Consider the following 23,307-nt stretch of genomic DNA (forward strand, 5'->3'; position numbering starts at 1 on the left):
TCTTCTACGTCCTGTGTGCATACTACCAAACCCAGGACACAATAGGCCACATCCTCACGACTGTGCAAAAGAACCAGAGGCTGCAGAGGGAGCACGATCAGGAGGCCATGCAGCAGTAGCAGACACCTAATGCCACCATGGCCTCCATTGCAAGGGTTCTCAAGGAACTGACCAGCATCCTGCATGAGTCCTCCACCCAACAGCAGGCCCATTCTAGTAGCCACATCCCAAAAGAGCCCTCCATTACAGCCACAGCTAGTGGAATGGGGCCCTGTCAGAGGTCCTGCAGACCACCAGCACCCCTCCCCTTGTGGCTGAGGGACCCCCCACACAAGCGAGGGAGTCCAGCCTGACATACTGTAGGAACTGATGCCAAGACCAACACCACTGCCAGGAAGTGACCCTCTCCTGAACATTCTCCCCTGTGTGCCACTGAGATACGCTGTTGACTGTCCACTGTCAACTCTCTGTTCTCCCATTGCCCCCTATACTGGACCCGGACGGACTATCCACATCTGGGTTAACTACACTGATGAATTCACCCACCATGACCCCACTCATCACCCCCTGCGTGTGTCAGTCACAAATAAACACTATTGAGCACAGCTACTGTCTACGTGCTTTATTGAAAGAAGTACCATTTACTCTGGCATAACATGTTTAACTGTCAATCAATCAATCAATCAATAGATTTATAAAGCGCGCTATGTACCCGTTAGGGTTTCGAGCCGCTGGGGGGGGTGCTGCTGCTATTGTTCGAAGAGCCATGTCTTGAGGAGTCTCCTGAAGGTGAGGAGGTCCTGGGTCTGGCGTAGTGAGGTGGGGAGAGAGTTCCAGGTCTTGGCAGGCGAGGTAGGAGAAGGATCTGCCGCCAGAGGTCTTGCGCTGGATTCGGGGGACGATGGCGAGGGCAAGGTTGGCAGAGCGTAGTTGACGTGAGGGAACGTAGACTTTGAGTCTGGAGTTCAGGTAGGTGGGTCCGGTGTTGTGTAGTGCCTTGTGTGCGTGGGTGAGGAGTTTAAAGGTGATCCTCTTGTCCACGGGGAGCCAGTGGAGGTCCTTCAGGTGGGGGGAGATGTGACACCGGCGGGGTATGTGGAGGATCAGGCGGGCGGATGCGTTCTGGATGCGTTGGAGTCGCTTGATGTCTTTTTTTGGGATGCCTGTGTAGAGTGTGTTGCCGTAGTCGAGTCTGCTACTGACAAGGGCTTGGGTCACCGTCTTTCTGGTTCCTGTTGGAATCCACTTGAAGATCCTGCGGAGCATGCAGAGGGTGTTAAAACAGGAAGAGGAGACAGCGTTGACCTGTTTGGACATGGTGAGAGCGGAGTCGAGGATGAAGCCGAGGTTTCGTGCGTGGCTGGCTGGGGTGGGTGGGGGGCCGAGGGTGGTGGGCCACCAACAGTCGTTCCAGGCCGAGGGGGTGCGCCCGAGGATGAGGACTTCCGTCTTGTCGGAGTTAAGTTTCAGGCGGCTGTTGCTCATCCACTCGGCGATGGATTTCAGTCCCTCGTGGAGGTTGGTTTTGGCGGTGAGAGGATCTTTGGTCAGGGAGAGGACGAGCTGGGTGTCGTCGGCGTAGGAGATGATGCTGAGGTTGTGTTGGCGGGCCAGTTGTGCGAGGGGGGCCATGTAGACATTGAACAACGTTGGGCTAAGTGAGGAGCCTTGGGGGACGCCGCAGATGAGGTTGGTGGCTTTGGAGCGGAAGGGTGAGAGTCGGACTCTCTGGGTTCTGCCGGAGAGAAAGGATGAGATCCAGTTGAGGGCTTTGTCTTGGATGCCGGGTTCGTGGAGACGGGTTAGTAGGGTGCGGTGGCAGACTGTATCGAATGCGGCTGATAGGTCTAAGAGGATCAGGGCTGAGGTTTCGCCGTTGTCCATTTGTTGTCTGATGTCATCTGTGGCGGCGAGGAGTGCGGTCTCAGTGCTGTGGTTTCGTCTGAAACCAGATTGAGAGGGGTCTAGGATGGAGTTGTCTTCTAGGAAGTGGGCGAGCTGTGCGTTGACGATCTTCTCGATGACTTTCGCTGGGAAAGGGAGGAGGGAGATTGGTCGGAAGTTTTTGAGATCGTTGAGGTTAGCCTTAGGTTTCTTGAGGAGGGGTTGGATTTCTGCGTGCTTCCAGCTGTCCGGGAAGGTGGCGGTGTTGAAGGAGAGGTTGATGATCTTGCAGAGTTTGGGGGCGATGGTGGCGTCGGCTTTGTTGAATACGTGATGTGGGCAGGGGTCAGCGGGAGATCCTGAGTGAATGGAGTTCATGGTCTTTTGGGTTTCGGCGTCGTCTACTTGAGTCCAGGAGGTGATGCGGTAGGCGTGGGAGGAGTTGTTGGGGGTGGGGTCTGGCGGAGGTGAGGTGTTGAAGCTGTCGTGGATGGCTGCGATTTTCTGGTAGAAAAAAGTGAAGAGATCGTCGCAGAGTTCCTGGGAAGGAGGGACGCTCATTGACGTTGGCGTTGGAAAGTTCCTTCACTATGCAGAAGAGTTCTTTGCAGTCGTGAGCGTTGTTGTTGAGGCGTTCTGTGAAGTGGGAGCGCTTGGCGAGTCGGATCAGTTGATGGTGTTCGCAGTTGGCTTCCTTGAGGGTAGCAAGGTTGTCGGGTGTGCGCTCGACGATCCATTTTTTCTTGAGTTTCTGGCAGGTGCGTTTGGAGGTGGTCAGTTCGTCTGTGAACCAGGCTGGTTTTTTCTTTTCTTGGTTGGCGGTGGGTCTCTTGAGTGGAGCTAGGATTTTGGCGCAGTTGAGGATCCATTGATGGAGGTTGATGGCGGCGGAGTCCGGGTCGGTGGGGTCGGGTGGTGGGTTTTTGGCAAGGGTGCTGGCTAGTTGATCTTCGGTGACTTTTCCCCAGTGGCGGTGAGGCGGTAGAGGGGTGCGGTGGTGTTCGGTGTTTTTCTTGAAGGTGAAATGTACGCAGTGATGGTCGGTCCAGTGGAGTTCGGAGGTGTGGCTGAATGAGATGTGGTTGCTTGAAGTGAAGAGTGGGTCAAGGGTGTGTCCGGCGATGTGGGTGGGAGTGTTGACCAGTTGACGGAGTCCGAGGTTGGAGAGGTTGGTGGTCAGTGATGCGGTGTTGGCGTCATTGTTGTTCTCCAGGTGGAACTGTCAACCCATTGTCCTGCAAAATTTTGTGAGAGTGACAGAAGCGGGAGCAATAAGCAGCAAGGATGATAGTGGAGCAGGCAGAGGTTGGAGACATATGTCAAGGGAGGCAACAGGTGATGCAGGAACCAGAGTGCACCACACAAATGCCCTGCAAGTAGAACAAGATAGGAACACCAATCACTATAGGAGTCAAATATGCCCACACTACACACATCCACTACAGTTACAAAGTCCCAAGGGTGTGATGGCAAGTGTCAGCTCTAACCATATGCCCATGTCAGACACACAATCCCAAGACAACCATCCCCAGTGGTCCTTCCATCACAGCAGACAAAGCCAAATGTAAGTCATGTTCTGCAGTCAGAAACAGTAATTTTCCACTGCCTCCCAATGTGGACTCTTAGGATAGGTAGCAATACTGCTGACACCACAATGTTTAGTACGCAAATTACAGTTGATATGGCAGTTCAGGGAACAATGGAAATGCACAAACTTGTCACAAGTGAACCAATACAACAGCAGGGTGAGAATTGCACTGAAATGTGCACAGTAACAATTCCACTGGTGGGCAAATGTGACACCCCCAAACTCACCCAGAGGCAGAGCTGCACCCAATTCCACCAGTACTAACAGACACCAGGAGGATCTATGTCACAAGGCAGCCAGGGACACAGGTCACATACCATACATCTGACACATACCTGTAGCTCAGTGGAAGTATTGTCGTATCAACTCTGCTTTGGAGTCAGCTGCATCCTCATCATCTTCCTCCTCATCACTCCCCATGTCCCCTTCATCAGCCACTGGTCCAGTTGCCACCTCCTCTGCATCCAGCAATGGGATGTGAGATATCAGGGCCAGATTGTGTAGCATGCAGCAGACAATAACGATTTGGCACACTTTCAGTGAGTAGGGCAACCCCGGAGATGTATAGACACTGGAATCTGGCCTTCATGAGCCCAAAGGTTCTCTCAATCATATGCCATGTCCTACTGTAGGCCTCATTGAAACAGTTTTCAGCATCTGTAGTCGGATGACTCACAGGTGTCAGTAGCCAGGGAAGGTTGTGATAGCCATAATCACCTGTGTTCACAGAGGTAGGACCCACGTCAAGACCAGGAGGGAGATGGGGCAGGGTGTGAAGAGATTTGAGTGTACTGGGGCACACATACGAATGTATACATACCGGTGAGCCAGGTCCAGTCCCTCTGTAGTGGTGCCATCATGTGTAGGATGTTGCTGTTCCACAGAATGAAGGAGTCATGCACAGAACCAGGGAACTTGGTCATCACTTGGGAGGTACTTTGGTCAGTGAGACACACCACCTGCACTTTGATAGAATAAACATTTTTTTGGTTCCTGAACACTTGTTCATTTCTCCTGGTGGCACCAAGGCAATGTGTGTGCCATCTATGGGCACTATTACATGAGGGACATGTGCCAAACCGTAGAAGGCAGCTTTGACAGTGGCTAAATAAGCACGTTGGGGGAACCTGATGTAGCAGGGCAGATCTCTCAGCAGGGCATACAGTACATCCCTCAAAACGTTACTGAACATCCCTGCTGCCAAGCCCACTGTCATCTGGAACGACCCTGTGGCAAGAAAGTGGAGGACTGACAACACCTGTACTATGGGAGGGATGGCATTGGGATGATGGATGGCAGGCAACAGATCAGGCTCCAACTGAGTCACCAGCTCCATGGTTGATGGTTCAGACAATGCGTCTGAATGATGTGTCGCTCTTCCAGGGTGGCAAGGTTGACAAGGTCGACAAGGGGCCGATACACAGGAGCATGTCTCATCCTCAACATTGAACCTTTTCTGGGAACAGGAGAGGGAGAAGTCACAAGGAGCTGCATTGACTGAGTAGACAAAGTAAAGCTGTGCAAAAGTCATCAAATGTCACCCATGACGCACTTAAAATTCAGCCACTATTCACTAAGTACATGTAAGATGGCAGCTGCCTGTTCTGCATGCACAGGAAAGTGACCTCATACCTCCGTCATTAGTCGTCATGGCGGTTGGCATTCGCAACCGCCATGCAACTCCTTATTGGATAACATGGCTGTCTATGGGAGACTGGAGCCAATGGTGATAGCTGCCAGTGGTAACAGTGATGTCTGCGGTGGATGTGACCATCATTTTATGTGGCAATGCTCACTTGACTTCTGACACTCCTACACACAAGACCTCCACTGTGTGTGCTGCTGTGTTCTACCTCTGACAAGATGCCACGTCCTGCAGATTATAGGGCCCCAGCCTTCTCCCAGGAAGAACTCAAGAAGCTTTGGGACTGGGTCCTGCACCTGTATAGACAGTTGCATGGGGCACCAGAGTAGTAGGTGAGACTAATGTCACCGTCCTGTCTGATAGTGATGTGTATGTGGATCAAAGGCTTTAGGACGAGGTAGATAGAGCGGATGCATGGAGGTGGGTGAAGAGTCTGAGCGAAAGTGGTGTGAAGACAAGTGAGGGTGGGCATGAGATGTGTGAGATGTGTGCCGTCCACTGCTGTCCCTGTGATGCCACTCTACATGACTTTGTCCTTCTGTCTGTGTCACCCATGCAGGTCAGCGCCCATCAGAAGAAGGGGATTTGGCAGGCCATCGCCAAGCAAGTGCGGACCCTGTGGGTCCATGCCAGGTGGAGAACCCACTGCAGAAATCAGTGGAGTACCTGAGACGCAGGCCCGGAAGACCACGGAGGCCCAGCTGGGGATGTCCTCCCTATGAGGGAGGGGAGCCCGTCGGACCCTGACCCCCCAATGGTCCGTATTTTGGTGGCGGCCTACCGTGAGGTGGATGGGCGCTTGAGGGCAGCACGAGCCACATGGGGGTAAGTGTAGGAAACTACCATCTTCCTTGGCATGTTACCCCCATTTTTCACATGTATGTCAGTATGTTTTTGCCTGTCTCACTGGGATCGTGCTGGTCAGGACACCAGTGCTCATAAATGATGACCTAATGTGTATGCCTGTATAGTGCCTAACTGTGTCACGAGGCTCTGCTGACCAGAACCTTAGTGCTTATGCTCTCTCTGCTTTTAAATTTGTCACTGTAGGTCAGTGACTTCATTTACTAATTTCAATTGGCATACTGGACCCCCTCATAAGTCCCTAGTATATGGTACCCAGGTACCCAGGGTATTTGGGGTTCCAGGAGATCCATGTGGGCTGCAGCATTTCTTTTGCCACCCATAGGGAGCTCAGACAAATTCTTACACAGGAATGCCATTGCAGCCTGCGGGAAATAGTGCACACACTATTTCACAGCCATTTTCACTGCACTTAAGTAACTTATAAGTCACCTATATGTCTAACTTTCACTTGCTGAAGGTTAGGTGCAAAGTTACTAAGTGTGAGGGTACCCTTGCACTAGCAAAGGTGCCCCCACATAGTTCAGGGTCATTTCCCCAGACTTTGTGAGTGTGGGGACGCCATTACATGTGTACACTACATATAGGTCAATACCTATATGTAGCTTTACAATGGTAACCCTGAATATGACCATGTAACATGTCTAAGATCATGGAATTGTCCCCCCATTCCAAATATGGTATTAGGGAGCCAATTCCATGCATCCTGGGGGCTCCACCATGGACCCCCAGTACTGCCAAACCAGCTCTCTGAGGCTTGCACTGCAGCTACAGCTGCTGCCACCTCACAGACATGGTTCTGCCCTCATGGGGTCTGGTCAGCCCAGTCCCAGGAAGTCAGAAAAAAGCATTTCCTCTGGGAGCAGGGTGTTACACCCTCTCCCTTTGGAAATAGGTGTTACAGGCTGGGGAGAGGGAGCCTTCCCCAGCCTCCGGAAATGCTTTGAAGGGCACAGATGGTGCCCTCCTTGCATAAACCAGTATACACCGGTTCAGGGACCCCTTCTTCCCTGCTCGGGCAGGAAACTGGACAAAGGAAAGGGGAGTGACCACTCCCCTGTCCATCACTACCCAAGGGGTGGTGCCCAGAGCTCCTTGAGTGTGTCCCAGACTTCAGCCAAAAAATCCCCAAAACGAGGTGTAGTTGGTCCTAAGGAAACTTGCAGTACTTTATTCGATTCTGCACACACTACACTTGTCTATGGGGGAATTTGTGATTCACATTCCACTTTTTTAGTATATGGTTTGTGTTGCCTCTAGACCTATTTTCTCCCATTGCATTCTATAGGATTTCCTACTGTTTGCATTGTTCTATGACTATTTACTTGTCTAATTTTGGTGTCTAGTGTATATATTGTGTATAATACTTACCTACAGAAGGAGTATTGTCTCTAAGATATTTTTGGTACTGTGTCACCCAAATAAATACCTTTATTTTTGGTAACACTGAGTATTGTCTTTACTTGTGCATAAGTACTGTGTAACTATAAGTGGTATTGCATGAGCTTTGCATGCCTCCTAGTTCAGCCTAAGCTGCTCTGTTATAGCTACCTCTATCAGCCTAAGCTGCTTGAACACTACTACATTCACTAACAAGGGATAACTGGACCTGGTGTAAGGTGTAAGTACCCAAGGTACCCAGTACAAACCAGGCCAGCCTCTTACAATAAGTACCCACTCTCACCTTGTTAATGTTGGTTAGGTGGGTTGAGTACTAGTGGGAAGCTGTAGTGTAGGTACTAGGAAGATGTCTGTCCACCATGGGTATCGGCCACCCATGGATGATTGGTATCACAGATGTGTGCCCATAACATGCAGACACTGACCTATGAGGGCAATTACTTCCAATGTGTAATTTGTGTGGTCACCCTCAACCAAGTTTGGGAACCCAGCTCCTGCCAACATCATCAGTACATCTGAGTTGTCAGGGCATTGTCATCAGTATTTGCCTTCCACTCTCCTAGAGGAGATAAGTGAGTCCTCAATCTGCTGCCATGTACTGTATGTGTAGTGAGGCAGAGTGGGCTTAGATGTCACTGTGCTAATTGTCAATGTCTTAGTACGCATGCTACCTAACAATGCAGGATTCAGTTGATTCAGGAGTACAAGAATTGTTTCCCTAAGCAGCTATGTGGGGTTGCCAAGTTCTGGGCAAGTATGACTAGTGTGACTCACATCAAGTACATGGGTGCAATTGCACCACCATCAGCATTTCACATCAGCATAGCTGTAGTTTCCCTCAGGGTGTCCCACTGGTGTAGCATGCATAGGTAAGTGCATAGCGTGCCACGGCATGGCAGCAGATAATGATGTTGTTACTCTATGTGACTGTTGTGCTGGCATTGACCCATTGCACCCTGTCTCTCTCTCCCACCCTACCTCCCTCCCTTCTTCTCATCCTCTGTCTTTGTGTGCAGAAGCATGATCTGGCAAAGGACTAGGGGCACCGGTAAGTGGGGAAGCTGCAGCCCATGGGACCCAGGAGGCTGATTCCAGCGGAGCCGAGGGGACCAGTGGGACAGAGGGTGAGGGGAGTTCCAGGGGGAGACAGAATTGACCACACCATCTTCAGATTCCTCCTCCGATGGCGAATCCCTGGCAGTGATGGATCCATCTGGGACCACTCCAGTAACATCCTTGTCTGCCCCCCTCCTTTCCAGCACCGCCCTCCCTGTAGCTCCCCACCCTGTTGCCTGTGCCCGCTTATCCAGGAGGGTGTGCATCTCCTTCACCGCAGGCACCTCTGCCTCCACCCCAGTCAGCCCTGCTGCCCTCAGTGAGGAGGCAATTGACCTCCTGAGGTCCATCTCTGTGGCACAGTCAACAATTGTGAATGGCTTCTAGGGAATGGCATACAGATGCAGCAGACCACTGCATTCCTGAAAGGCATTCATGGTGCCCTGGCTGGCCTGCAGAGATCGTTTCAGGCTCTGGCCTCCTCATTGATGGCAGCCAGTGTCCCTTCTTCTTCTGTCCCCACTCCAGCTCCCTGTTCCCAATCCCACATTCCTCTACCCTCATCCATTCAAAGTATATTTTCTGACCCACATGCATCCACATCAACAGACACGGTACCCAAAGACAAATATAAGCACCACAAACACCACCACCACCACCATGCACACACACAACATTCAGATGCAGACATGACAACATCCAATCCCTACACCGACTCCCCCACCACCTCCCATCTCACAGGCACTACACAACTCACGCCTGCAGTCATCACCTCATCAGTCCCAGATCCTGCCACAAGTGCCCTCACTGCTACCGTCACCTCAATATCAGACCTGCATACATGCACTCCATATACCACATGTGCACTCAGCATGAATGTCAACACCCCCACATGCAGCACAGCACCCTACCTGCAGACATCACTACAACTTCACTCACACATCTGTCACCTCCGAACATCTCCTCCCCCCTCCTCCTACTACATCTTAACACCCACAGTCACCCACCCAACAGTCACACAGCACACACATGGCAGCCAAGCACGCACCTGCACCCAAATCACCTCCACCTACACACCTCTCAACCACTCCCTCTCCTTCCACTCCCATACCTTTTTGCCATGACCGTCCCTGTGCCCCAAGAAACATTTCCTCTGTGAATTTTCCGTTCCCTACCAGTGAACTACTCCCCGCCCCCCCCAAGTGCCCTGTTACCCTCCCCACACCCCTTCCTTCCACCTCCCAGTCCACCCCTTGTCATTGCCATGCCCTTCCCCCACCTAAGACATCAACCCCCTCCGAGTCTACAGTCACCCCTCCCAAACCCAAACCCAAGCCCACTCCCCCAAACTCCAAGTCAAAGCCCAACCCCCCTCCAGGCCTGAGGACCCCCCTCCAAACCCAAACCCCCACTCCCACTACTCCTCACCCCTGAGGTATCTGCATGCCCCATTAATGTCCCTGCCCAGTGGAGGCCTGCAGTTTGCAGTCAGGAATCAAGTTGTTGGCTTATTCTGTGCCCAGTGTGCTAGGGGCACTATAGACATTTCGGACTGGCCCTTGGGCCTCTTTGTACATAGTTATTCTTTAAAGTTTAAATGTTTTTAATATACCTGCACCACTGCACCGTTGGTGTTGATGGTAACAACCTTGTCCTGGCTTTCCCTCCACATGTATGTGTGTCATAAATATGCGATTTGGCATGTGTAAGTGTGTGTGTGTGTGTGTGTGTGTGTGTGTGTGTGTGTGGTATGGGTGTTTGCATGTGTGGGCGTGGCTTGCTGTGCCATGTGTATACTAATGTCCTTCCCTCCAGTGTGAGCTAGGTGGGTGTACTTACAGTTGGTGTCTTCATCACCGCCACTGGTCCTGGAGTTCAATGGCCAGAAGAAGCATTGGGAAGACTTGCAATTCGCGTGACATAGCGCCTGCGGGCGTGCCTGTGTTCCTGAAGGTGTCCTTTTCAAGGTTCCCTTTTCAGTGATTCGTTTCTGCCATGCTTTTTGTGGCATTGCAACCGCCCTGGAAATCCTGGCGGTGTGCAGCCTCGTAATAGGGTCGAGGGAAACAGCCTCACCGCTCGCCTGAAAGTGCCTTCCACTGGCCGCGGTCGTCCGTTCGCAGTGGCGGTTCAGGCGGTGACTTGGCTGTGTTCTGTTGGTTCCATCCCTGTGCTCATAATATGGTGGTCTGCTCCGCTGGGGCTGTGGCGGTGTGACTGCCACCTCCACTGTGGCGTCCACAGACCGCCAGACTCTTAATGACCATCTCAGTGTCCACAGGAGCAAGTATGGAGCCAACAGCCCCAGAAAAAGGCTTCCCACCCTGCTGGCCCCATGAATGTAGGTTAGATGACTAAACATTTGACTTAGCAACAATAGGGGTGAGTCAAAGGCATCCACACTAGGATACAATAGTGAGGTTGCCGCTTCTCTAACAGAAAGCTTTCCCCGGGGGGCGCCACTCGCCTTTTCCTCGCTTTTTAAGTCTGTTTAGTCATCCCTCTTGGTGGCAAAGTTTCTGAGGTTCCCAATTCCTGGAACCTCATTTTCCTTGGCTTCTTTTTGATGGTCTCCACTTATTTTTTTAACACAGTGTTTTACCCTTTTTCTTCCCCATATTACCATTATTTCCATAATTAGTATTATTAACCAGAAAAGCAGAGCCTGATGTTTGCTGGGCTGTTGATCTGAAAATGGGGCATGGTACCACCTCAGGGTCCACATCTTTCAATGAAATATCAGCTACGATAGGAGAAGAAAGGGTTGTCAAAAGACTTTTTAAAGAATAAATAGAACTGTCTTGGCAAGAGACATTCATGTTGTGAGTGGCCTTGAGGTTTACCAGCCTGAGTTCCCTGTTAACAAGATGGAAATTCCCATGTGCAACAATTCATAATAATACCATGCATGGGAATACTTCATTTGGCTTTTGTAATTAGTAACAAAAGTAGACAGTTTTTTGAGCCAAAAAATAACATCACTTTGTAACAGGGGCTAAAGGGGGAAATACTTTTATTTCTCCTTTGTTTTCTAACTTTGCATGTGTGCTGCACTGCATAGAACATATAAAAAGTAGGAACAGTTTTACAGATAGTCTAGGCATGGTATTTTGCTCTGGATAGGTATCCTTCCAGTACAAAACCTATGCTAGACTCATGCAGACACCGTTGCACTATGGTGTATATATGTGTGTGTTAGAAATGGGGTCTCTAATTGGCAGAGGTATTTCCCCTTTGTCCAAATAGGGACCACAATTCTAGTCAGGGTAAGTCACAATCCAAATTATCCTGTGCCCCCCTCTGGTAGCTTGGCACTGAGCAGTCAGGCTTAACTTAGAAGGCAATGTGTAAAGTATTGGTGCAATAAACCATACAGTAACACAGTGAAAACACCACAAAAATACACCACACAGGTTTAGAAAAATATAAGATTTATCTGGTTAAATGAAGGTCAAAACAAAAAAGATTCATTCAACACAAGTTGAGAAATCACTTTTGCAAGATGAAAAAAGTCTTAAATCTTAGAAATCAACAGTTGTCTCTTGGTTGCGCAAAGTACCTGGTTTGCATAAAAAATATCACGCACGGAGACCACAGAGGAGGAGATGCTTAGAAAAATAAGATATGCGTCGGATTTTCCGACGCGGCATAGATGATGCATTGTTTCTTTCCACACGGCAAGGGGTTTTGCGCCGATTTCCGGCACTCAGTCTTGGTTCCTCACTGTGATGCGGGGATCTTTCGACACCCAGGGATGATACAGGGAAAATCCTGGATGTGCCGGATGAAGTCACAGGCATTGCGTCGATCTGGTAGCAGCTGCGTTGAATTTTCTGTGGCGCGGCAGGCGCTGCATCCATTCTTCACTCAGGAAGTCGGGCTGTGCCGTTCTGGCTCGCCTGTGTGTAAATCTGGTTTGGCTGTGCATCTAATTTCCGGTCACAACACACGCACTGCGTCGATCTTCGCTTGGGAATTCAGGCTGCGTAGTTCCAGTTCAGTTGTGTGGTGATTGTCTCATCGCAGGGCAGGCTGTGTGCTGTATCCGGCAGGCTGCGTGTTGATTTCTGGCGCACAAGGAGTTTCCTTGAAGAGATGAAGTCTTTTTGGCCCTCAGACTTCAGAATACAGGAGGCAAGCTCAATTCAAGCCCCTGGAGAGCACTTCTCAGCAAAGTCAGAGGCCAGCAAGGCAGCAGGACAACAGCAGGGCAGCAGTCCTTCACAGCAAAGCAGTCCAGATGAGTCGTTTTGGCAGCCAGGCAGTTTCTCTTGACAGGTTGCAGGTTCAGGTCCAGAAGTGTCTGATTTGGTGGGGTCAGGGACCTAGTGTATATACCCAAAAATGCATTTTAAGTGGGGGGACTTCAAAGAGTTGTTTTGAAGTGCACAAGGTCCCCTTTCAGTATAGGCCAGCCTGCCAGGGTCCTAGTAGGGGGTTAGGCAGTCTAGTAGGGGGTTAGGCAGTCTTTTGTCACCCTCCCAGCCCAGGAAGACCCATTCAGTATGCAGATGAGTGCAGGTGTGACTGAGCATCCTGTGTTTGTGGTTGCCTAAGTGAAATGCACAAGGGTGCTATCACCCAGCCCAGCCCAGACATGGATTGGAGACAGGTTGTACGGTACAGGTGGATTTTAAGTGCAGAGAAATGCTCACTTTCTAAAAGTGAAATTTCTAAAATTGTAATACAAAATACAACCTCACCAATAAGCAGGATTTTGTATTACCATTCTGGCCATACTATATATGACCTGGTTACCATTTTCTGAACAGAATCTACCACTCACACAGTATATGCAGGTAGCCCTAATGCTCTCCTATGAAAGGAGCAGGCCTCACAGTAGTGGAAACCCGATTTAGGGATTTTCCACTACCAGGACATATAAACCATATATGTACATGTCCTGCCTTTTAACTACATAGCACCCTGCCCTATGGGTTACCTAGGGCCTACCTTAGGGGTGACATATATGTAAAAAAAGGGATGTTTGGGGTCTGGCAAGTAGTTTTAAGTGCCAAGTCGAAGTGGCAGCGAAACTGCACACACAGGCTTTACAATAGCAGACCTGAAACATGGTTAAGGAGCTACTTATGTGGGTGGCACAACCAGTTCTATAGGCCCACTAGGAACATTCAATTTACAGGCCCTGGGCACATGTAGTGCACTTTACTAGGGACGTACAAGTAAATCAAATATGCCAATTGGGAATAAACCAATGTTGCCATGTTTAAGGGGGAGAGCATATGCACTTTAGCACTGGTTAGCAGTAGTATAGTGTGCAGAGTCCTAAAACCAGCAAAAACAGTGTCTTAAGCGTGCAGGGATGCAGGAAAAAAGTTGGAGGATGACCACCCTAAGGCTGTCAGGTCTGACAGTGTGCATGGCACTTGGCAGCTTGATTTTTAAGCCTGCACTAGTGAGAAGAGGGGAGAGTGCCATATCAATGTAGATATGGCTCTTTCCTTCTCTCTCCCTGTCATGCAGTGCAGCAACTTTGGGTGCTACACTGCGTTCTGTGACAGGCTCGCAAATCTGGCCTTAGACTACTTGCTGAGGCAGGATATAAACTAAACATCGGATATGACAAAGTATGCTTTTTGACTGTGATCTTCATAGGATATGAGTTATCAAGTGAAGGAAAAGGACTTACAAGCAAGTTCTTGGAAAAATGTGGGATGCTTGAGCCCCCTATTCTCTTAGAGAATTACAAGCATCCACGAGCTTACTGAACTTTGGTTGGAAATATCTACCACACTATGCAGAAAGGAAGAGACCCACATATCAATTGATCACTCCTATAGCTGCCAGCAAAGACTAGGAAGATGGGGAAACACAGATATTTGGAGGCCTACAGACATTTACAAATGTGAGGTAATGCACTTAATGTGATAATAAGAATTGATCCCAGTCACTCAGGCTAGAACTAGATTTTATATATTAAGAAGCAAACAACACCTATTGCCTTTGATCACATTTATACAATGCAGCAGAGGAGTGGTTTGATCTGAAAGAGAAAATTCTCACTGTTCTGCTGATTGCAATCATTAATGAATGGCTCACTGCCCAAGGAAGGAAAGTAACTAAAGTAAGACCTGTACCTGTTTTGAAAGCTACAACCAAACAAGCATTCTGGTGGTCCTTGTGTTAAACATGCACTTGGTGTAAAGGACAGCAAGTCGGGCAATTATCAATTTGAATAGGATCCCACATTAAATACTGGAGAGGTCTACCAATAGTGACACATAATACCATGTCACGTAGGCTCTCATTATTCTAATGAGACTACTGGATTTTGAGTGGCAGGATCACCTACGGTGTGGGAGACTGAGTCTGACCCACTACAGGTGACACCTGTCGCCCTTAATCCCGGTTTTGCTCTGACTAACTAGCAGTACCTCATGCCTACCAAAGGGCAAGGATGATTGGGCAGCCAAGCGCTATGACATAATTGATTTCTCAGGGAAACCGCGGTCACTCAGGTCTCATCCGTTTCATTAGTCTCACATACACAATGACAGAGGCAGTATATGTTTCAATAAGATGTTAATGGAGAAACTGCATCTTAGATACCAAAGCATGTACTGCAATAACCAGGACGATACAGCATGACAAGATTAAAATTGTGACTAGGAGAGTAAAGCATAGAAATAACGCTACCATTTTGTCACTAGAGTCAATAGACTAATTCCTCCCTCGACTATAATAGAGCACAGCATGTTAGGCTCTAATTCTGCCTTTCAGGTTCCCCAGGGAAGACATCATCCCCATCCCTGAGCAAAGGCCTCATGTCTGCATAAACAGCTGTTGCGAAGCGTTCAGCAATCAACAAACAGTCTTGGTCCTCTGGCTGGAATCTCCCTCTAACGTGTAAGGGACAAGGAAAAGATTTTGTAATAAAACAGCTGATGTTCTGAGAAAATGTCCTTACGTAAGGATGTGTGTTTTTCTATGAATACCAGAGACTAAACTTTTACCACGTTCACCGGCAAACAATCTTATTGTAGCCTTGAAAGAAGTACAGAGTGCACAAGAATGTCTTGTTTGAGAACATAGTGCTGGCCTAGGCAAACACAGCTAGATAGAGAAAATAAAACAAGACAGCAAAAGTGGCTCTTTCAAAGCTGTTCATGAAGAGATAGGTTCTATAAATGCTAGACTGTGTGCTACATTAGGCATTACCAGAGCACTATTGATGACCCTTAATATCTAAACAAACGAAACAGTATATGTTGCAGGGCAAACATTGTGAACAAGTAACACATTCTGGGAGATCACCCCAGACTCTGTTAGAAAAAGCACTGCATCCCTTCCTAGTCAAATGCCAGGACTATGTCATTCCATTTCAGTCAGTAGATGAATGTAAATATATAATGATAGTGGTTAATTCATGCACTTGTTTCATGAGGGTGTGGTCAAGGTGAAAGATCATGGCTTGTGCCGTTGCAAAATACTTGCATTGCTTACTAGCAATAGGTAGACTTCATCTCTTCATTCAGACCAGGATCAGCTTCTAGAGTAGTAGCAGAGACACTTTCTAAGGTGGGAGTAAGTCTCCAGTTCTTAAAGCCCTTTCAATTTTGACGAGGTAGTGGAGAGAGTGAACTGCAAGTTTAAAGAAGCCTTGACTGTGAGGGTTTTATATAATGGTTCACCTTTGCTGATGAACTCGCATAGTACACAAAGAGCTTTGAAAAATATGCCAAGCATTGTTTTGTTGAACAGTACTTCTTATGAAATGCTGTTTGATATCCGAATGCATGTACTCGATCTTCCAGAAGGGAAGGATACACATTATCAGTCAGAGCTCAACATTTTAGGACTTGAAGCTTACCTAGAACAATATAAGCCGAACTGCAAGTGCTCCAGAGTAGTATCCTTTGGCTGGCTGGATACCGAAGGGCGGTGAGCTTGCAGTAGAGGGAATCGGATTGATGGAGGAGTTTAACTTTGCTGCAGACCAGTGTAACTTGCAATCCCACCGCTGACACTGCAACTGTCAAAGATGTCAAAGAATGTATCCTAGTCAGAAACCTCGAAACATTAACAGAAACCAGCTCCAAGCACAGACCCACAAGTACTAAGCACTTAAGTGACTGATAATGAAAAACAACAGTGGCATTATAACCACCTGTAGAATCAGAAAATTAAACCTAATAAAAGTATACTGAGTTCCAGTACTGTTAAGCCACAACATTCAGATTCAGACTTATCAGAATGTGAAACTTACTATATAAGAACTACATTACATTAGAATAAGAATAAGAAGAAATTATACTAGAAAAGCCACGAAGGAACAGAGAGGTAAAATAAGAATGCAACATATGAAGGTGTTTGAGGCCACCTTGGACTCACATTTGGATAATGTAAACACTATTGTCACTTCTGATCTGGCTCATCGCAGTAATATTTTTTATTAAGATGGTGCATGGTGAATACATTCCAGAAGTTGAAGGTCAAGATGTAGTAATTAAGAAAGTAAACAAGCAATCAGAAATACACAGAATCAAGATGGTATCTTATGGGAGGACTTCTACATATTAGACTTTTTTAAAAAAAACCTTTATTTCTCAGTTTCAGGTTAACCAACAGTGGAGTTCATACAACAATAGGCACAATACATATTGAGTAGTCGAGACCAATCCAGTACTCAGAACCACAAATACACAGGGGTGGATCATCCAGCAACAATACAGTGGAATATCTTAAGCACACCACCATCAATGCCTAACACTCTGAGGGCAAAGGAACTCTAAGGCCCAGACTTATGAAAAAGTGGCGCATCAGCTGTGATAAACCACATTTTCAGCACTCCCCTCCAAGCACAGAACGACTCCATGGTTGCGCCGTATGTAACATATGGCGCACCATGGCGGTAGTTAGAACAATACCGTCAAAATCTTTGACGCTATTATGGTGCTTTGCTAAACTAGTGTCAAATATTTTTATGCTAAACTAGCCTGAAATATTTTTACGCTAGTGTAGGCAAGAGCAAGGAGGCCCATTGATGTAAATGGGTGCCTCATTTTAACACCTGCTATGAGCAGGATTTAAAAGTAACAGAAAAAATGGTGCAGTTAAATCTGTTAAATTTCACTGTGCCATTTTTTCGGGCCTCCTAGTGCCGGAACACCTGGTGCAGTCATAATGTGGCGCAAGGGGTTACAAAGTAGTACACTGCAGCACTTTGGAATTATGACGAGGGGGAAAGGCCACCTTAACACTACATTTGCATAAAAAAATTGATGCAAATGTGGCACAAGGTGGCGTTAGGGGCTTCTTAAATCTGGCCCTAAATGTCCATACTCCAAACCTCTCTGCAAGGGCCCTCAATGTGACCAGGTCATTCCCCAGCTTAGCATCCCTCCTGCGCTGCTTCATGTGGAGTTCCTCCTCTGAGTCCCACTCCACTACATCTAAATGCCAGTGTTCCTATGATGGGGCACTCTTCCCCATCCATGTGATTGCCACCCTTGGCCTGGTCAGCAGTAGTGCCAACTGTATGCCATCTTATGACCCTTAGGCCTTCTAATGTTCTTCAATAAACAAAAGTGATGTAAGGGTGACCTATAATGCTGTGGTGTGTGTGACTTTAACAACCAACTGGACCCAGAAGTCTTGCCACTGCAAGCATCTCCAGGCCATATGCTGTAAGTCAACCCCTGTGAGACTGCAGCATGTGCACGCCTCTGATCAGGTCTGGGACATCCAATTAGGCCTGGGGTGTCACAGAGGTGCGATGGAGGACGTTACAGTGGATTAGTTTAAAGCGAGTTGCTAGATACAGTCCTTGTCAGGGCGCAAATGCAAGCTCATTCAGCGTCTGCTAGCAGAGTGCTCAGATCAATCTCCCAATGCAACTGGGAGTGTAAAGGTTGACTCGTAACATCTGTCGCCATTGCTATAAACAGCTGAGACAACAGCTGCTGTCCCGACCCTCAGGTCAACAAGGTGCCTAAGGGACTAGACGCAGCAGATGATGCATGGAACATAGTTGAAGTTTGCCTGGCTAGTTTGGCCAGACCAATGTAATGTAGAAAATGTCCCAGCCCCATCACAAACTCCACCTGTGGTTCCTTGTTGGAAAATGGCCCTCTTTGAAGGGTCACACAAAGCTTTTTGGCCTTTCTCCTCCTCTTGTTCTCACCTCTTTTTTTGTTAACTTTAGGACTCTGTGCACTTTATCACTGCTACTCAGTGCTTGTGCTCTCTCCTTAAAATGTGGTAGCATTGGCTTATCCACAATTTGGCATGTTTAATTTACCTTTAAGTTTCTTGTAAAGTGGTACACCATATACCCAGGGCAAGTGAATTAAATGCTAGTAGTAGGTTTGTATCACTGATTGCGCCACCCACTGAAGTATTTGTTTGAACATGCCTCAGGCCTGCCACTGCAGAGCCTGTGTGTGCAGCTTGAGTGCCAGTTCAACTTACCATTTAAAACCCTTTGCCAAGCCTAAAACTCCCCTTTTATGACATATGTCACCCCTAAGTTAGGCCCTAAGTAGCCCATTAGGTCATTGGTATGTAACTAAAAGGTAGGACATGTACTTTTAAGTTCTACATCTCCTGGTAGTGAAAAACTCCCAAAGTTGTTTTTCACTGCTGTGAGGCCTACTCTTCTCATAGATTAACATTGGGATTTCCTTGATGCACTTTTAAGCTGTAACTCCTAATTAGAAAGGGGTAGCTATGTCATTTACCTTTGTGCACATTGCGGCCAGTCTCAAATACACATCTGAGGTGGGTGACAGCTACACTTTGTGCATTCCCTGTAGACAGCCATAAACACTGGTAGGGTGGGTGTGACAGAAGACTCATCTGCATTCTGATAGCTCTTCCTGGGCAGGAAAAGGGAGGAGGAGCTGACACTTATACCTGAATGTGGAGTGCCTGTCTCCACACAAAGGGCTGACTACCCACTCTGATAGTCTGGAGGCAGGACTCGGAAAAAAGAACCTCTGTGTACTTCAAAGACTCTACTTTGAAGTCACCCCCACTTCAAAAGCACATTTGGGTATAAGTACTGGATCTGTGACCTCACCAAATCAGACACCTCTGGACCTACAACAGGACTCTGTCAGAAGGACTGTCACTCTGCTGGACTGTTGACCTGGAAGGACGGATTTTCTGCTGTGCTGCCCTGCTGCCTGCTGCTCTCTTACTTTGCTGAGGGAGAGCTGGACTTTGCCTTGCACCCCAATGATCTCCAAGGACTTGTTGTTTTTTCTCCTGTTGCTAGAGACTCAGGGATATCAAAGTCTGTATCCCTGCTCCTGTGCCTGGCTCACTGGAAGTGGACCCAGATACTTGCCTCAGCGAAATCGATGCACCTCCTGCCTGCTAGAAGCAGCAACCAATGCATCAACCCTGTTCTGAGAATAAAACCAGCATATCACACTCAGACCTGCGATTCACAATTGCATCGTTGTCACATCTGAACCACTGCATCATTGCCACTGCTGAAGGAAGATCAGAGTATCTCTTCACTGCGTGGAGACTCTTGGTGCATTGGCTTCAGAACCAATGCATTGCAGCACCAGTGCTTTGCCTTTGGAACCAATGCAATTGCCGGAACTGTGTGAGGAAAACGACCCATCTCGTGTTTGCGACCAGGATCAAGGTACTCTGTTCCCTGGGCCTGCATGGCTCCTGTACCTGGCCTGTGCTCCAGCGCAGTTGGCTTGAACTGTTGGCTTGAACACACAACCTCAAGTAACCCCAAAGCGCTATTTGTTTCTAAGCACTTTTATTCTTTAAAAAATCATATCTTTACCTCTACTTATTGGATTTTTGGCATTTTGGTCTAATTTATTTATAAAATTATTGTATGTGTTTCTAAACTAGGGTGGAGCCTTTTGGTGGTGTTTTAATTGTGTTACTGTGTGTGTGTGTTGAACAAATTCTTTCACATTGCCTCTTTAGATATGCCTGCCTGCTCTGTTCCAAGCTACCAGAAGATGAGCACAGGTTATCCTTTAGTGTGTATCTGACTTACTCTGATTAAATTTGTGGTTCCTGCTTGTACAGGGTGCATACTCTGACAACCGGAAACCCTATTTCAAACAGCCCTCGAAGGAGATGAAATGCTCATTAGGATACAAGTCCCCCGGTAACTCACAATCCCCCTCCCACCAAGCCTGGCAGGGCATATCACCATCCATGCACGAGACTGGAACGCAGATCCACATTGGTAACTCCCGATGGCAAGGCACCTTTTGAAGAACAATCTTCACTAGCCTCTGTCACACATGAACGGTCTGTCTATTCACATACGGTAAAGTGTTTCATATGCCTAATCCCTCCTTCAACAGTGCCAACACTGTCAACCATACCCACTAGCAGACATTTCTCCCAGTTACTTCCATCCTCCATCCAACTGGTAACATGTTGCATAGAACACCATCCAAGGCACCTGCAGGCCACCTTCCTCATAACTCCTCATCAAGGTGACCCCATCCACCCTATGGTGTTTACCAACTCAAATGAGTGCAGTGAGGATGGAATGCAGCTGCCTGAACATTCTTGAGGGCAGTGAGTAGATGAAGTTCTGAATGGTTTATAGACAGTGTGGCAAGAACACAATTTTAGAAATTGCTATTCTGCCCATGAGCAACAGTAGCAATGTATTTAATAAGGACACTAATTAGTGCAATGAATGGAGCACCCTCCCGATATTTAGGCACAGTTGCTTCTCTTTTGAGTGCGCAAGCGTCACGCTCAGGTAGTGGAAGAGGTATAGCTTCCACTACAGCATGATATCAGGATCTCAACCAGAGTCTCCACCACCACTGCCAGTGGAAACAATCATTTCTGGAGATTGATCCACAAGCCGGACAAAGCCCCAAACGTGTCCTGTAATCTCAGCAAGTTCCTGAGGGATACCCTTGGGGTGCTGTCATCTCTCCCTCAGCTCTATGCCCCACAGCAAGCCCATGCTGTCAAAGTCTCCTTTACAAGAGCAAATAGAACAGGAGACAATGACCAGCCCTGCCCCACCGCCTTCCCAGTACCCTCCCTTCAGACCGATACAGCCCCACCTGTATTCTGGCACTGGGTCCAGTATGGAGTAGTCAGGTCCACCCTTGAAACTGAGGCCCCAACCTCATGATCCACATGACCTCGAGCAGATACCCCCAATCAACAGTATCAAATGACTTCTCCAGGTCTGAAGATACTAACTCCATTTCCTCTCAACTGTCCTCTACCTCGAGAAGCACTTGTCTCAGGTGCCTTAGTTTCATTCTTATGCTTCGGCCTGGAATAAACCTGCATTGGTCCTCATGCACTAGGCCATACATCACTGGGCTCAGGTGGACGACCAAGAGTTTACATAAGACTTTTCCATCAGAGTTTATCATAGTAAGTGGCCTATACGTCGCTCTGACCTGTCCCCACTCAGCTGTGGCAGCATGCATATGATCATCTCCCTCATAGTGGATGGCAGGATCCCCTTCTCTTTGGCTTCCTGAAATACTTCAAGAAGGTGCTGCTTGAGGATGGTTGAGAACTCTTGATAAAACGTCTGGGACTCGTCCCTCCACGGGAACCTTATACTTAGGGAGCATGAGCAGCACTGCTTGCAGCTCCTCCAAAGTGAATGCTGGGTCTAGCTCTTCAGCCAACCCATCCATCCAGGAATGCCGGAACCCAGTCACTGGAAATCTGTGAGTTCTCCTCTCAAAGTCACCATTACACTCTGAGCTGTAGTCAATTGAGACGCAAGGGTAAAAGCAGCTTCCCTGCACAGAATTCAGGCTAGCAACCTGCCTGACGTGTCACCTTCCTTATGTAACTGTTGATGACACCGTTTCAGTGTATACTTGTTGATAGAAATGGGTCTTTATTTGGCAGTCAGGTTACCCGCTGTCCAAGCAAGGACTCTCACTCTAGTCAGGGTAAGTCACACACAATCAAAATTATCCTGTGCCCACCCTCTGGTAGCTTGGCACTGAGCAGTCAGGGTTAACTTAGAAGCCAATTTGTAAAGTATTTGTGCAATAAATCATGCAATAATACAGTAGAACACCACAAAAATACACCACACAGGGGGTCATTACAACCTCAGCGGTCTTTTTACAAGACCGCCGAGGGACCGCCGTGCGGAAGATCGCCTGTGCAGGCGGTTTGCCGCTCAGCGTATTATGACTGTTGGCTGCTCTCTGTCGTTATTCCGACTGAGAGCCGCCAACAGCCATACTTGCGGGCAGCGGGGAAGTGGAGGTTGCTCCACATCCACCGCCACGCCAACAGAACACCGCCCAGCGAATCACGTCCTGTGATTCACCGTGGCGGTGTTCTGTTGGCAGTGTGGTATTGGCAGAGCTGCCCCCATGGCTCCCGTCCCCTCCCGGAGGATCGAAGGACCAGGTAAGTCGATCGTCCGTTAGGGGAGAGGGGCAGGGGGGTGTTGTATGTTGTGTGCGTGCATGGGGGTGTGCGACTGTGTATGTAGAGGGGGTGTGTGAGTGCGTGTATGCTTGCAGGGGTGTTGCGTGTTTTGGGAATGAGTGCATGTATGGCTGTGGGTATGTCTGTATGGATGTGTGCGTGTATGTTTGTGGGTGTGCGTGTGTGTGTGGATGTAGGAATGTATGTCGGGGTGTGTGCGTGTGTGTGTTGGTGGTGCCTGCATGCGTGTCGGGTGTGTGTGTAATGTGATGTTGGGGGTCAGGGTGGGGAGGGGGGCCCTGCCACCTTTGGGGGGTGGCAGGGGTGGTGGGGGGTGTAGGGGAGCGCGTTGGGGTGGGGGTGGGGGAGACCCCTATCTGTGCCAGGGAAGGGATTCCCTGGCACTGATGGTGCTTACCGCCATGGATTTCATGGTAGTTCAAACCGCTGGAAATCGACGGTGGTAAGCCGGGTCCAAATA

The 23,307-nt window shown here is 48.4% G+C and overlaps 1 long non-coding RNA gene across 1 annotated transcript in view; it reads right to left on the reverse strand.

The window, feature by feature from the left end:
* The window catches only part of LOC138260763 (uncharacterized), an 88,722-nt gene that overhangs the window by 15,437 nt on the left and 49,978 nt on the right, over nt 1–23,307 (reverse strand). The window contains exon 2 of the long non-coding RNA XR_011198971.1: nt 16,270–16,431. This is a non-coding gene — a long non-coding RNA (uncharacterized lncRNA). The remainder of the gene's footprint in view (nt 1–16,269; nt 16,432–23,307) is intronic.

Source organism: Pleurodeles waltl, chromosome 10 (assembly GCF_031143425.1).
Source record: "Pleurodeles waltl isolate 20211129_DDA chromosome 10, aPleWal1.hap1.20221129, whole genome shotgun sequence".
Classification (NCBI taxonomy): domain Eukaryota; kingdom Metazoa; phylum Chordata; class Amphibia; order Caudata; family Salamandridae; genus Pleurodeles; species Pleurodeles waltl.